Source organism: Ovis aries, chromosome 2 (assembly GCF_016772045.2).
Source record: "Ovis aries strain OAR_USU_Benz2616 breed Rambouillet chromosome 2, ARS-UI_Ramb_v3.0, whole genome shotgun sequence".
In the NCBI taxonomy this organism is placed as follows: Eukaryota; Metazoa; Chordata; class Mammalia; order Artiodactyla; family Bovidae; genus Ovis; species Ovis aries.
The window spans coordinates 181,435,295-181,448,912 of record NC_056055.1 but is presented as its reverse complement, the minus strand read 5'-3'; the positions used below and the strand labels follow the sequence as shown (position 1 = coordinate 181,448,912).

General features: G+C 35.7%; 1 pseudogene; it reads right to left on the bottom strand.

Annotated features, from left to right (window-relative positions):
- Positions 1–11,204: 11,204 nt before the first annotated feature.
- On the bottom strand, positions 11,205–11,506 carry LOC101109775 (non-histone chromosomal protein HMG-14-like; annotated as a pseudogene).
- Positions 11,507–13,618: the final 2,112 nt, after the last annotated feature.

Below are 13,618 nucleotides of genomic sequence, written 5' to 3'. Positions count from 1 at the left end.
ATAGTTATATTAGCTAATAGTTACATTATTTATATTAGTTATAATATATGTTATATTATAACTTTATTGGTTATAATATATTACATTATATTTATTATATAACATATTATTATACATTTATATATATTATATAATGTAAATATTGTTATATATTTATAACATATATATAATATAATATATAACTAATATTATTTATTATAATAGTTATATTAGTTATATTAGCAATAAAAATATATGCATGTGATACATAGATAAATCAATTTTCATACGACTTGTCTCATGTTTAAATAGGAATAAATTCCCAGTTCAGTCAGATAGCATTTGCCTCTTTAGTGTGAAAGACTCCAAGTTCTTTATTAATTTTATCTGAGATTAGATTTTGTAAAAAGAAGATGTTGAAAATAGTGTTTCATATACTAGTTATGCTTTGTTTTCTTTGTGTTCTCAAAGGAATAAAAAATGTGGATTCTCTGGAAGTCACTGTCATATTTTTTTTTTTCCATTTTGCTACACACATACAAAACTATTGTTTTTCATAACACATGCTCTGTAGAATTAGTTGATTTCATATCTAGCATTTTGGGCCTTTCCTTATGTTTCAAACCTTATGTCACTGTTTTCATGTGTACTGAAACTGTGACATACTTTAAAAATAAAAATAAATGGCTGAAATTTTTTATCATTCATGAAGTTCAAACATCCACATAGAAATGAAACTCCCCAGGATGTTTTCTCACTTTGACTACTTTAAAAATCACCCGCTAATTATCTCCATTTTGTTTGAGGTCAGTTAGCTGAGGAACTTGAATCACTGGACTGATAATGAAATCTGATTCCATTCAATCTTTTCATAGACCTTCTAAATCTAGTTTAGTACTGTTATTAGGCAACATGACTACCCCTCACTAAATGTTTTCCAAACAAATGTCAGATCACATTTTTTATCACTGAGGAAAACGTTCTTTTAAAAATTAAAGGAAGATGGCATTATGGTGATTTGCTGTAAATAAGAGAAAAATTGTTAAACCCAAATCACCTTCCATGACATATTATTCTGCTGCTGCTGCTGCTGCTGCTGCTGCTGCTGCTGCTGCTAAGTAGTTTCAGTCATGTCCAACTCTGTGCAACCCCATAGATGGCAGCCCACCAGGCTCCGTCGTCCCTGGGATTCTCCAGGCAAGAACACTGGCGTGGGTTGCCATTTCCTTCTCCAATGCATGAAAGTGAAAAGTGAAAATGAAGTTGCTCAGTTGTGTCTGACTCCTAGCGACCCCATGGACTGCAGCCTACCAGGCTGCTCTGTCCATCGGATTTTCCACGCAAGAGTACTGGAGTGGGTTGCCATTGCCTTCTCCGTGACATATTCTACTAAATGCAAACATGAGTTTAAAAATGAGTGAAATGATATACTTCATTTCTCTTCAAATTTCTTCAGGATAAAAAGGCAGCTGCAAGGTACTATTGTTCCTCTACTATTAAAAATGTTAATCTGATATGATATTATTACATTTACATTTTTGATTTGAGAAATAGATTATCTTATTTTGTAGAGAAGAGAAATTATAAAGAAATAGGAAACCATACTAATATGTCCAGAAATAGCTAGTCTTTAAAATATTGGTTTTGATTGATTTTATTTTTAATTGCAACTAAAATTCTTATTTGTTAACATTGGAGTTTTTCAGGGATACATGTAAGTATGTGTTGAAGAGAGAAGTTGGTGCTTTGTAGAAGGGTTGTTTCATTTTCTTAGCTCCCGTTATGCAATGTTGATTTCAGAGCATCAGCTTGCTGTACAATGGACACATTGGTAATTATCTATATTTAACTCTTTTTAAGGATTACTGTATCATTAACATAACTGTCTCTAAATTCAAGTCTTAGTATTCTACTCTGGTTACAAATTCTCCATCAAGCTGCTCTGTACACCATCTGCAAGTGGCTAGAACTGTGTTTTAGACAGGCCACTTTGGCAGCACAATGTTAGACTGAATTTAAGTCTGAAGCTACAGAGACCAACCAGAGCAGTACAAAAAACTGGAAATATAATGAGATCTACCTAGATCATAGCAAGTTTTCCTAGTAGCCACATTAGGAAAGTAAAGCAAAAGAAGTAAAATTAATTTTAGAATATATTTTATCTAACACAACATATTCAAAAATTGTCATTTAATATAAAATCAGTATAAAATGATTTGTCAAATAGTCTATATCCTTTTAAAAAGTACTACCTTCAACTCCAGTGTGTAGTTTATGCTATCAGCTAGTCACTCTAAGCAGCTGCCAGATTTCAAGTACTCACTAATGACATGAGGCTAGAAGCTACTTGTACTGGAGAATCAGGACAAAAAGTTTGCTCTAATATTTCAAGAGCAAGATTTCAGCCCCAGTATATAAGCAGTAGCTGGTTGAAATTGCTGGCTTCTGATGACTTATAGGAGGTCATGGGTGAGTGGGAAGGATCACCTCATTTGCTTATTTGTTGACTTGTAATAAATATTATGGGGCAAGAAAAAGGAAAAATCAGCTACAAAATATTGCTTGGTTCTTGAGACAGGCAAAATGTATTAGATATTCCACAAGAAGCTACCTCACCTTGGGTTGGAAAATTACATAACTAGAAGATACATGGAAAATAGAATCACTTCACAAGTAGTTTGAGAAATGATTTCTTAATCATTTAATTACAGAATAGTCACATAGCTAAATAACCTTTATCCAGAGATTATTTTTGATTCATATAACCTAATAGTTTGGAAAACATATCCCCTTGTAGAGTTTTTTAACTGCTGTTTTATCTCATGATTGCAAACTGAAATATAAATTGTCCTAGTAATAGAGCAAATTGATTTGGTTTTATGTTGCACACTTCATTAAGAAAAAATCTAACAGCTTCAGTGAAGTTCAGTTCAGTCTTTCAGTTGTGCCCAACTCTGCAACTCCATGGACTGCAGCACGCCAGGCTTCTAGTCCATCACCAACTCCTGGAGCCTACTCAAACTCATGTCCATGACGTCGGTGATGTCATCTAACCATCTCATCTTCTGCATTACCCTTCTCCTTCTGCCATCAATCTTTCCCAGCATCAGGGTCTTTTCCAAGGAGTCAGTTCTTCTCATCAGGTGGTCAAAGTGTTGGAATTTCAGCTTCAGCATCTGCCGGGGTCCAGCCCCGGTGGACCCAGGGTGATTCGAAGGTGGGGACGGAATCGGCATCCTAGGAAAAATCTTAATTACAGATATACAGAGAGATTAGAAACGGATAGTGTAGTAGGAAAATTAGTGGAGAAAAAGAGGCTAAATAACTTGGTTTACGTGGAATAGCATCCACGCTCTAGATGGGAATTCAGCCAGAAAAACGGGGAGCAAGAAAGAAACGACATGGGGGAATCAGTCTTTCCAGAAACTGATCCGATTTCTTTATTTTTCAGGTTTGTTTATATACCTTTTGTTATACATAAGGATGAATACAGAGTCACGCGTGGGTCAGCAGACCTGACTCTTGTCACAATCAGGTGCTTCATATAAAATTATACAAATGTCTTATGGGTTTTACATCATCTTCTGGCCATGAGGCCTGCTGACATTTTACGGCGCTTTCTGATAACGGTCAGTTAACCAGAAAACTTATTTTTTCCAGGGGTGATTTTTTCTTAAACCAAGTGCCACCCTCCAAATAAAGTTGCATTCCTATAGGGTGAGGGTGTAGTGGATTACAACTAAGAAAGGAATTTACTCAGCCTAAGGTTTAACATGGTTAATCTTAAAGGTTAATACTTATTTCTCCTATATGCTAGTTATATTCATTATAAGGGCAAGGAATATGAAAATTTAGCAGCAAATATTGGCTCAACAAATGAAAACCCTTCACCAGTGTTCCCCGTAAGATCTATTTAGTCTTTAGATAGTGATAAAGTTACATTTTTGCATAGCAAGGACACAGTGATTTATAACAAAGTACAGTGATCTATAACAAAAGAGAAAATTTATTAACTCAAAAAGTCTAGTATTGCTAACATCAAGAACTATTATATTTCCTTTTCTATATTCCAAATACATTGATTAATATATTCCCAGGTGCCTAAGGATATGGAGGCCTGGCGGCAATCACTGACTCAACAATGAGAAAAGCCCTATGCTAATACTCCAAACTCTCTGTGCTGTTTATGGTTGAGAGGTTGTCACACAAGCTAGTCTGTCAGCAGAGAGGTTTGACCTGAGACACCCTTGTCACACCCAGGGCAGGGAATTAGCAGTGATTATTGGCAGGACAAAAGAAAAAACTCTTCACCAATATAATTTCTAATCAACCCACTATACTATACTAATAATTTTGTAACTTCTCAAAAGAGTCTGTATTTAGAAAGTTTTAAAGCATCTCATGCCTCTTATGATTGGGAGGCTGTAAACAATCACATGTGGCCGTATGAACCTGACCAGGGAGGCTAGAGGACCTCCAGAGGAATTTCTAAGTTGAAACACTCTTGTCACACCCAGGGATTTTTATTAACTGGAGCTGCTGCAAGTTAACTCCTTCTCTGAGAGAAATGGTTATGGGGAGAGCCCCCCGTAAAGTCAGAGGTGTAGGTGAGAGCATGAAACAGACTCTGGTTTGGGGGTTGGATGCTCGGGAACAGGGGGTTTCCTGAGGCTTGATCATGCCTTTGCGTATGCCAAGCCTCCTTCCTGATGACCTTTGCTATGGGTGGAGTTCCTCACGCTGGCCCCCAGCAAGCATCAGTCCTTCCAATGAATATTCAGGACTGATTTCCTTTAGGATGGACTGATTTGATCTCTTTGCTGTCCAAGAGACTCTTAAGAGTCTTCTCAACACCATAGTTCAAAAGCATCAGTTCTTTGGTGCTCAGCTTTCTTTATGGTCCAACTCTCACACACATACATGACTACTGGAAAAATGATAGCTTTGACAAGGCAGACCTTTTGTTGGCAAGGTAATGTCTCTGCTTTTTAATATGCTGTTTTAATATGCTGTCTAGGTTGGTCATAACTTTTCTTACAAGGAGCAAGTGTCTTTAATTTTATGGCTGCAGTCACCATCTGCAGTGACTTTTGATATAAAAAAAAAGTAAGTCTCTCACTGTTTCCATTGTTTCCCCATCTTTTAGCCATAAAGTGATGGGATCAAATGCCATGATCTTAGCTTTCTGAATGCTGAGTTTTAAGCCAACTTTTTCACTCTCCTCTTTCACTTTCATCAAGAAGCTCTTTAGTTCTTCTTCGCTTTCTGCCATAAGGTTGGTGTCATCTCCATACCTGATGTTATTGATATTTCTCCTGACAATCTTGATTCTAGCTTGTGCTTCAGCCAGCCCGGCATTTTGTATGATGTATTCTTCATATAAGTTAAATAAGCAGGGTGACAATATACAGCCTTGAGCTACCCCTTTCATGATTTGGAAATGTTGTTGTTTGTTGTTCAAATATTTTTTGTTTGTTATAGTCTGTTGTCCCATGTCCAGTTCTAGCTGTTGCTTCTTGACCTGCATATAGATTTCTCAGGAGGCGTGTCAGGTGGTCTGGTATTCCCATCTCTTGAAGAATTTTCCAGTTTGTTGTGATCCACTCAGTCAAAGGCTTTGGTGTAGTCAATAAAGCAAAAGTAGCTATTTTTCTGGACCTCTCTTGTTTTTTCTATGATCCAGTGGATGTTGGCAATTTGCTCTCTGGTTCCTCTGCCTTTTCTAAATCCAGCTTGAACATCTGGAAGTTCTCAGTTCACATACTGTTGACACCTAGCTTGGAGAATTTTGAATATTACTTTGTTAGTGTGTGAGATGAGTGCAATTGTGCGCTGGTTTGAACATTCTTTGGCATTGCCTTTCTTTGGGATTGGAATAAAAACTGACCTTTTCTAGTCCTGTGGCCATTGCTGAGTTTTCCAAATTTGCTGGCATATTGAGTGCACACTTTCACAGCATCACCTTATAGGATTTGAAATAGCTCAGCTTGAATTCCATCACCTCCACTAGCTTTGTTTGTAGTGAATTCCAAGTAATCAAATGGTGATTTTTCTCAATTTTGTAACTTTCACCTAGTAGCTTTTTTCAATTTATGCATATTTTTAGTTTTAAAGCAAAGTCGTTTGTGAAATTGTGTTAGTGAATGAATATTGTGTTGAAATAATAGAGTAGAAAAGAAATCAGAATGACTTAGGTTTAAATTTTGTCACTAACATCATTCACTTTGGTGCATTTGGGCATACTAGTAAACTTTCTTGCGCCTCAGGTTTTCTATCTGCAGAATGATGGTACACTACTTATTCTGCAGAATTCTTATGTGAACTAAATCAAATGCATACAAAACATCTAACATGTGTAATAGTTTAACAGATGTAAAAATATATAACATGCAAAAAAGGTCTCAAAATATTGTAATATTCACATGAATGATGATTTCTGATTCAGTGTAATTTTTGTACATGAAATATATAAAATTAGCACCAAAAGAAAAATATGATGAGTATTCTTATAAATAATTTGAGCAGTTTTCATCTTTTCATCTAAATTCAAAAGTACATCAGCGTTATTGTTTTCATTAGTACTACAGAAATACCAGTCTCTAAATCATATAGTAGAATTCATTTTTATACATCACTACTGAATAATTTCAGTGGAAAAGAAAAATATTTCAAGGCAATCAGATAAAATCTATATCATTTTTCTAAAGAACCAACGTTCTTTGCCAACATTATTGGCAAAGCCATTATGCGAAAGTGGGAAAAAATTGAAGGTGCTCTTTTAAATTCCATTTATTTTCTCTGTCTTCTTTAGGTTGCCAAAGAAAAAGAATCAAGGTTCTTCAGACTTTAACTCCATAGACTGAATGTTGTGTGGTTTGTTTTTTCATTTTTGTTTGTTTTACCATTCCTCCCTGAGAAACACTCCGTACAACTTTTCTTGTTTTAGTTTTTAAATTTTTATTGCAGTATAGTTGATTTACAGTCTTGTGTTAGCTTCGGCTATGAGTGAATCAGTTATACATATACTTATATACACACTTTTGTAGATTCTTTTCCCATATAAGTCATTATAGCATATTGAGTAGAGCTCCCTGTGCTATAACAGTAGGTCCTTATTAGGTATCTATTTTATATATAGTAGTGTGTATTTGTTAATCCCAACCTCCTAATTTATCTCTCCCCTCCCCATACAACTCTCTCTATTCAGATAACCTCCACTTTTCAAAAGTTCACTTCACACTCCTTCCCTTTTATGAATAGCCTACGTTAGTACTTGTTTTGCCCTCTGAAAGAAATCCAAAGAGCATTTTCACTTTTATGGAAAAAAGCAAAAGGCAAAAGTGATAGGGTTCAGTGTTTATTTTATAGCAGTGAACTGTTAGGAGGCAGCAAGCACCTATGCAAGGGAGTGGCATCTCCAACCTTCTTCCCCAAGAACTACATTCAGCATCTCAGCATCAACAAGCACCATAGCTCTGAACTGCATCTGTGAGCACCTGCACTTTATCTCTATGTATTTTGTGCATCTGTTAGCAAGATGTGTCCTAAAGGTAATTGCTTCTTCATTTAACACCACTTTGGCTGACTAAAGGTTTCATAGAAATACTTTACTTTCAGATAGTGGGGAAACCTGTTTTGAGTTCTAAATCCATTACAGTTTTTCTGTGGGGCCCAAACCAAAGTAGTTATAATAAACTTGTGATCAACTTACTGGGCTTTCCAGGTTACTGATCAATAAAGAATTCTCCTGTCAATGCAGGAGCCACATGAGATGCAGGTTCAGCCCCTGAGTGAGGAATATCCCCTGGAGGAGGAAATGGCTACCAACTCCTGTATTCTTACCTGCTGGGATAATCCCATGGACAGAGGAGCCTAGTGGACTACTGTCCAGGGCGTCACAAAGAGTCAGAGACAACTGAGCAACTGAGAATGATATAGATCAGCATTTTCTATCTTTGACAAAACAATTTTTTAAAGATCTCAATACATCACAGTCTAACACTTAAAAGAATTAAAATGAATTGCTAAATAAATAAATAAAGGTGTATAATATACAAGCCCAAGGTTTTTCATTCATTAAAGCTAACAGGCATATGGAATTTTAATACAATCAGAACAAGCATAACATTAGAAAATAATTAAATATATGAATTACTCATTGCAAATGTGAGTAATCAATTAATATAAAAATACTACATCACTTTTTTGTCATTCTACACTTATACCCAAATGGAAATGTATGAGGGATACAATGATTCTCCATATTAAAGATCTGCAAGCACATTTTTCAGAAATATCTCTTATATTAACAATGAAATGTTAATGTGATAAATGAGCTTGCCTCTTACTAACTTATGTAATGTAGGCTGCATTAACAGTAGTGTTACTAACAGAAAATAGTACTTATTGGGTTGGGCAAAAGATTTGTTCAGTGTTTTTCCATAACATGGACCTAGTAGTGCTTAGTTGCCTTTAACTTCATCCAGAATAGTTTTGTTAGATTGTGCTATGATAGCTGTCCTATCAGTGTGCACTATTTTAAAAACTTATCAAAACTGGTAAATTTTTGTGCAGTCATTTTAATATTGAAGATGGAAGGGAAATGACATTTTCAGTATACTATACTTTATCATTTCAAGAAATGTAAAAACACACTGAAATGCAAAAAAAATGATCTGTGCAATGTATGGAGAAAGTGCTGTGACAATTGAACGTGTGAAGAGTGGTTTGCGAAGTTTCATGCTTGAGATTTCTCACTGTATGATGCTCTACATTTGAGTAGATCAGTTAAAGTTGATAGTGATCAAGACATTAATTGAGAACAATTAAGGTTATACCACAATTCAAAATATCCAAATCAAAAGTTGAAGATCATTTGTGCCAACTTGGTTATGTTAATCACTCTGATTTTTGGATTCCATATAAGTGAAAAAGAGCCATATTTCCACATGCAATTTTCTAATTAAATATAGCTAAAATGTTTTATTTTTAAAACAAATTGTGATGGAAGATGAAAAGCAGATACTGTGCAATAATGTGGAATGGAAGAGGTTATGGGGCTAACTAAATGAACCATCACTGACCACATCAAACCTGAAGGAGGGTATGGCAACCCATTCCAGGATTCTTGCTTGGAGACTTCCCATGGATAGAGGAGCCTGGCAACCCACAATTCACTGGGTTGCAAAGAGTGTGACACCACTGAGTGACTAAGCACAACCACACCAAAGGCTGGTCTTCATCCAAAGAAGGTGATATGGTGTATACAGTATTATTGAAAGGGAATTCTCTCTTATGAGCTTCTTCTGGAGGACCAGATGATTAGTTCCAAAAAGTACTGCTCCCAATTAGACCAATTGAAAGCAGTACTCAATGAAAAGCATCTGACATTGATCAACAGAAAACACATAATCTTTCATCAGGGTAATGCTCGACCAATTATTTCTTTGATGACCTGTCAAAAACTGTTACAGGTTGGCTAGGAAGTTCTGATTCATCCACTGTATTCATCAGACATGGTGAACATGCCTTTGGATGGACATTTATTTTGGTCCTTAAAAAATTATCTTAATGAAAAAAATTTCAATTCCCTGTAAAACTGTAAAAGGCACCTAGAACAGCTCTTTGCTCAAAAAGATACAATTTGGGGGAAGATGGAATTAAAAAGTTGCCTTCAATGGCTTGTTTTGATAACATTCATAGTAGCAAAATCAGTATCACAGTGGTGTGTTATTGGAAATAGAAGTGATTTTGAAGCAACTTCAGTGAGCTCAGATTATTCTTTTGAACTGTTACCCAAAGTGTAACAAGCCCCAGTAAGTTATAAACTTAGATTTGCCTTTTGACAAAAGAAATAAATTTTGATCATATACCTCCCATGCATGGATCTTTTCTTGACAGAAAAGTAATTCATAATGTGCATATAAACATTTCATATGAATGTTATATAATTCATAATGTAAATTATAATTTTTAAGGCATTTGGTGATAAGTTTTCACAGATGTACAGTATCAAAATCCAAGTTAATTGATAATTATCCTTAAATTGTAGAATATCATGACAACTTTTAAGCCTCTGTTCTTGCAGTTTTCCAAACTATGTTTGGGCCTTTTTATCTAACAAGCTATTGAAAACACATCCATTTCTTATTTGCATGCAACTATTAAAATAATTAAAAATAATAATGATAAACAAGTAATCAGTGGCTGTCCAAATTATATGTTTATATCACTTCTAAACTGATCTCCTACTTCACAGTAACACAAAAACTATCCATAATTCAAGTATCATTGAAATAATTATTCTTTTATCAGCATGCAATACATTTATGAAGCTTTAATATTATCATGTAGAAAAGAGAATAATCTTAAATAAAATATATTTAAGTAATTCACTTTTTTTTCATAATTGAGATTTTATTGGTAGTTTTGAGGATCAAAATAGATATATCAATTTGTATACAACTCTTGCATGTGTATGTGTTCAGTCGCTTCAGTCATGTCCTACTCTTTGGGATCCTATCGACTGTAGCCCACTAGGCTCCTCTATACATGGGATTCTCCTGGCAAGAATACTGGAATGCGTTGCCATGCCCTCCTCCAGCAGATCTTCCTTAACAAGCTATCAAGTACCCATATCTTCAAATGCTGATATACTGTCACAGCAGAAATCCCACTAATTCACAATTTAATATCATATACACTACATCCTCAAACTGTCAATTGTTCACAGCACATTAACAAAGTTGGTAGGAAAACTGGACTACCATGACCAAAGATGTTATAGAGTGCACAAAATTCTGAGCAGGAGTGCCAAGCTCAAGCAGTGAGCAGTTTGCATTAGGAAACAATTCTACCAAAAACAACATAAGAAGAGAGGTAATTTAAGTGTTCAAGACATTAAAAGCACAATTGACTCCAAACTGCCATTTAGTATGCTTTGTATTATAGGATATATAAAGCTTCCCCATCTGTGGAATGTTAAGCTGACATCCAAGACAATCAAAGCATCTCATATTCAATATCCCACTATTGTACCAAAAAAAAAAAGTAAATTAAACGATTTCACCTCAAAAAAAAGGAGGGGGGTATTGGGATTCCCTCCTTTTTTAAAATGTTTCTAGAGCTACTAAAAATCTTGCATTTACAAAATAGTTGACAAAAATATTCCTCTGGGTTGTACAAGAAGGGAGACAGGGGCCACTGATAAGATTGGGTGTGTGATATTAATCAGACTTGGCTTCTTTCTCCCTTGCTTCATCGGGGGCTGGACTCTCCTCATTTTTAATCTCTCCTGTTTTCTGCAGGTAAGTCTTTAGTCTCTTGGTTTGCTCCTTCCACCTGTTTCACTTTGCTCCTCTTTCTCCCTTTGTTTGCACTTTTTTGTCTGAAGATTTATCCTTTTCTGCCACCTTTCTTAGCTTTGTTTCCACTTTTTCAGGAGCCTGTTTAGCTGACAACCTCGGGATCTTCTCCTGGGCTCCTCCTTCACCAGGCCCTCAGAGCATCTGACCTTGCTCTTGGGCATCCTCCCTGCCGGCCGCAGTGGCCAAGAGCCTTCGTGAAGCTGGACTGCCTGGCCACTGCAGCTCCTTCCCCACATTTCTTACTAAAACACTAACAGTACTATTTAGTGAAGCTGAAGGTTCTGTCTTTTATTTATTGTTTTGTTTTGCGTTTTGAGGCAATATTACTCAGTTGAAGGAAGCAGTGTATGATTTACATTTATGTAAATTTTTAATCTGGGTGTGGTGGCCAACCTCCATGATGGCCCGGAGTGAACCGCACCTCCTGGTATTGTCTTCCTGGGTATTTCCATTTGTGCCAGAGTGGATCCGTGTGTCCAACAGCATGTGGTGATATGAAGGTGTGTAATTACATTAAAGTAAAACTATTTAAGACTGCAACTTCTGTCTGGAGGGTGCTCACCTTCTCTCATTCTTTTTTGGATCACTCACCCTATGAGCCTCTATGAAGACACCACCAAGGCAATCAGATGGCCAAAGCTAGTGACAACTGAGGCCTTCCAACAGCCATGTGAGTTTTTGGAAGCTGATCTTTCAGCTTCATCTGAGTCTTCACATGGTTGCTGCTCTGGTCAACAGCTTGACTAGAACCTCATGAACCAACCTCAACCAGACAACCCACTCAGATGTCCCACATTCCTGAGCAATGGAAATGGTGTGAAAATAAATGTTTGATTTTTTAAGGCATCAAGTTCTGGGTGATTTGTTAAGAACATCAGATAACTGATACACTGAGCAACTAACCTATACTATTTTACTCTCTTGTAGCTGAGTCATTGGAATAAGGTCTCGCACAATGTACTACTACAGTGTTATGCCCTTCAGATGCGTATGTTATGTTAGGGCTCTATTTCATAACAATGAAGCTAAAGAAAGGAATCATTCTTCTTACCTTCAGCACATTAAAATTTAAAAAAAAAAAACTGCTGTTTTAAAAATATCTAGGCATTTTGTGTGAAATGCAAAATACTTTGAAAGTTTTATGTTATTCTAAGATTTGGTGTTCCATATCGTTAACTATTTCCTTAAAATGTCAGGATTAAACACTTAACTGATTCTTGACTTGCCTTCATTGCCATCAAATTACCCAGCATTCATAGTTGCACGTCTTTGACACAGTTTTCACTAACACTTCAGCAATTGTATAGGGCCCTTTGGTCTTCAACATGATGTGTTAATTCACACTAAGAAGCCCTCTTATATGAATCAATATTTATATTTGAATTATTGAACATCAATATATATATGATTGAATGTGTTCCTCTATATTTTGTATATAATTGCTAAACTGTAATAGAATCTTTGCTTCATTACCCAGTGCATCCCTCACAAATAGCACACTGTTATTCTAGCACCTCACTATGAATCATGCCTATAAAAGTAAAGTCAGTATTTGTATGATCATTGTTGTTGTTCAGTCGCTGTCGTGTTAGTATTAGCTGGTTGGTTTTGTTTAGAATCATTTGTGTCATTGTCATTAGGCTTACAACTACTGCTTCAAACAAGAGAATTCGTAATAATTCTTCTCAAACAGTAACAAATTTGTTTCACTATATTAAAATTAGAGGGAAAAATAAATAGCATAAATTATACTTTCCTAATTCAGCTAATACTATAAAACTATATGGGCTTCCCTGGTGGCTCAGCAGTAAAGAATCCACTTGCCAATGCAGGAGGCATAGGGTTTGATCCCTGGGTCAGGAAGATACCCTGGAGAAGAAAATGGCAACTCACCCCAATATTCTTGCCTGGGAAACCCCATAGACAGAGGAGCCTGGTGAGTTTGTAAAAGTTTGTAAAAGAATAAGTAATGTAGATAACTAAATGCTTAAGCATCTTCATATTTTCCATACCTCTGAATTTCATTAACAGATGAATCTTAAAATATCACACAAATACTGCTCAAGTCATATATAATATAATTTATCACAAAACATCATCAACTCCAAAATGAATCTGTTTCTTATTCAGTGACTGAGGTCCCTGATCTTGTTTTAAGTGCTGCAGCAATGTTAAATTGTTATAAACAGTTTCAGAACATCTCTAACTTTTGTATCATATAGTCATGATTCTAACAAATAGTTCATTGACTAGCAGCAATACGCAGACCGTAC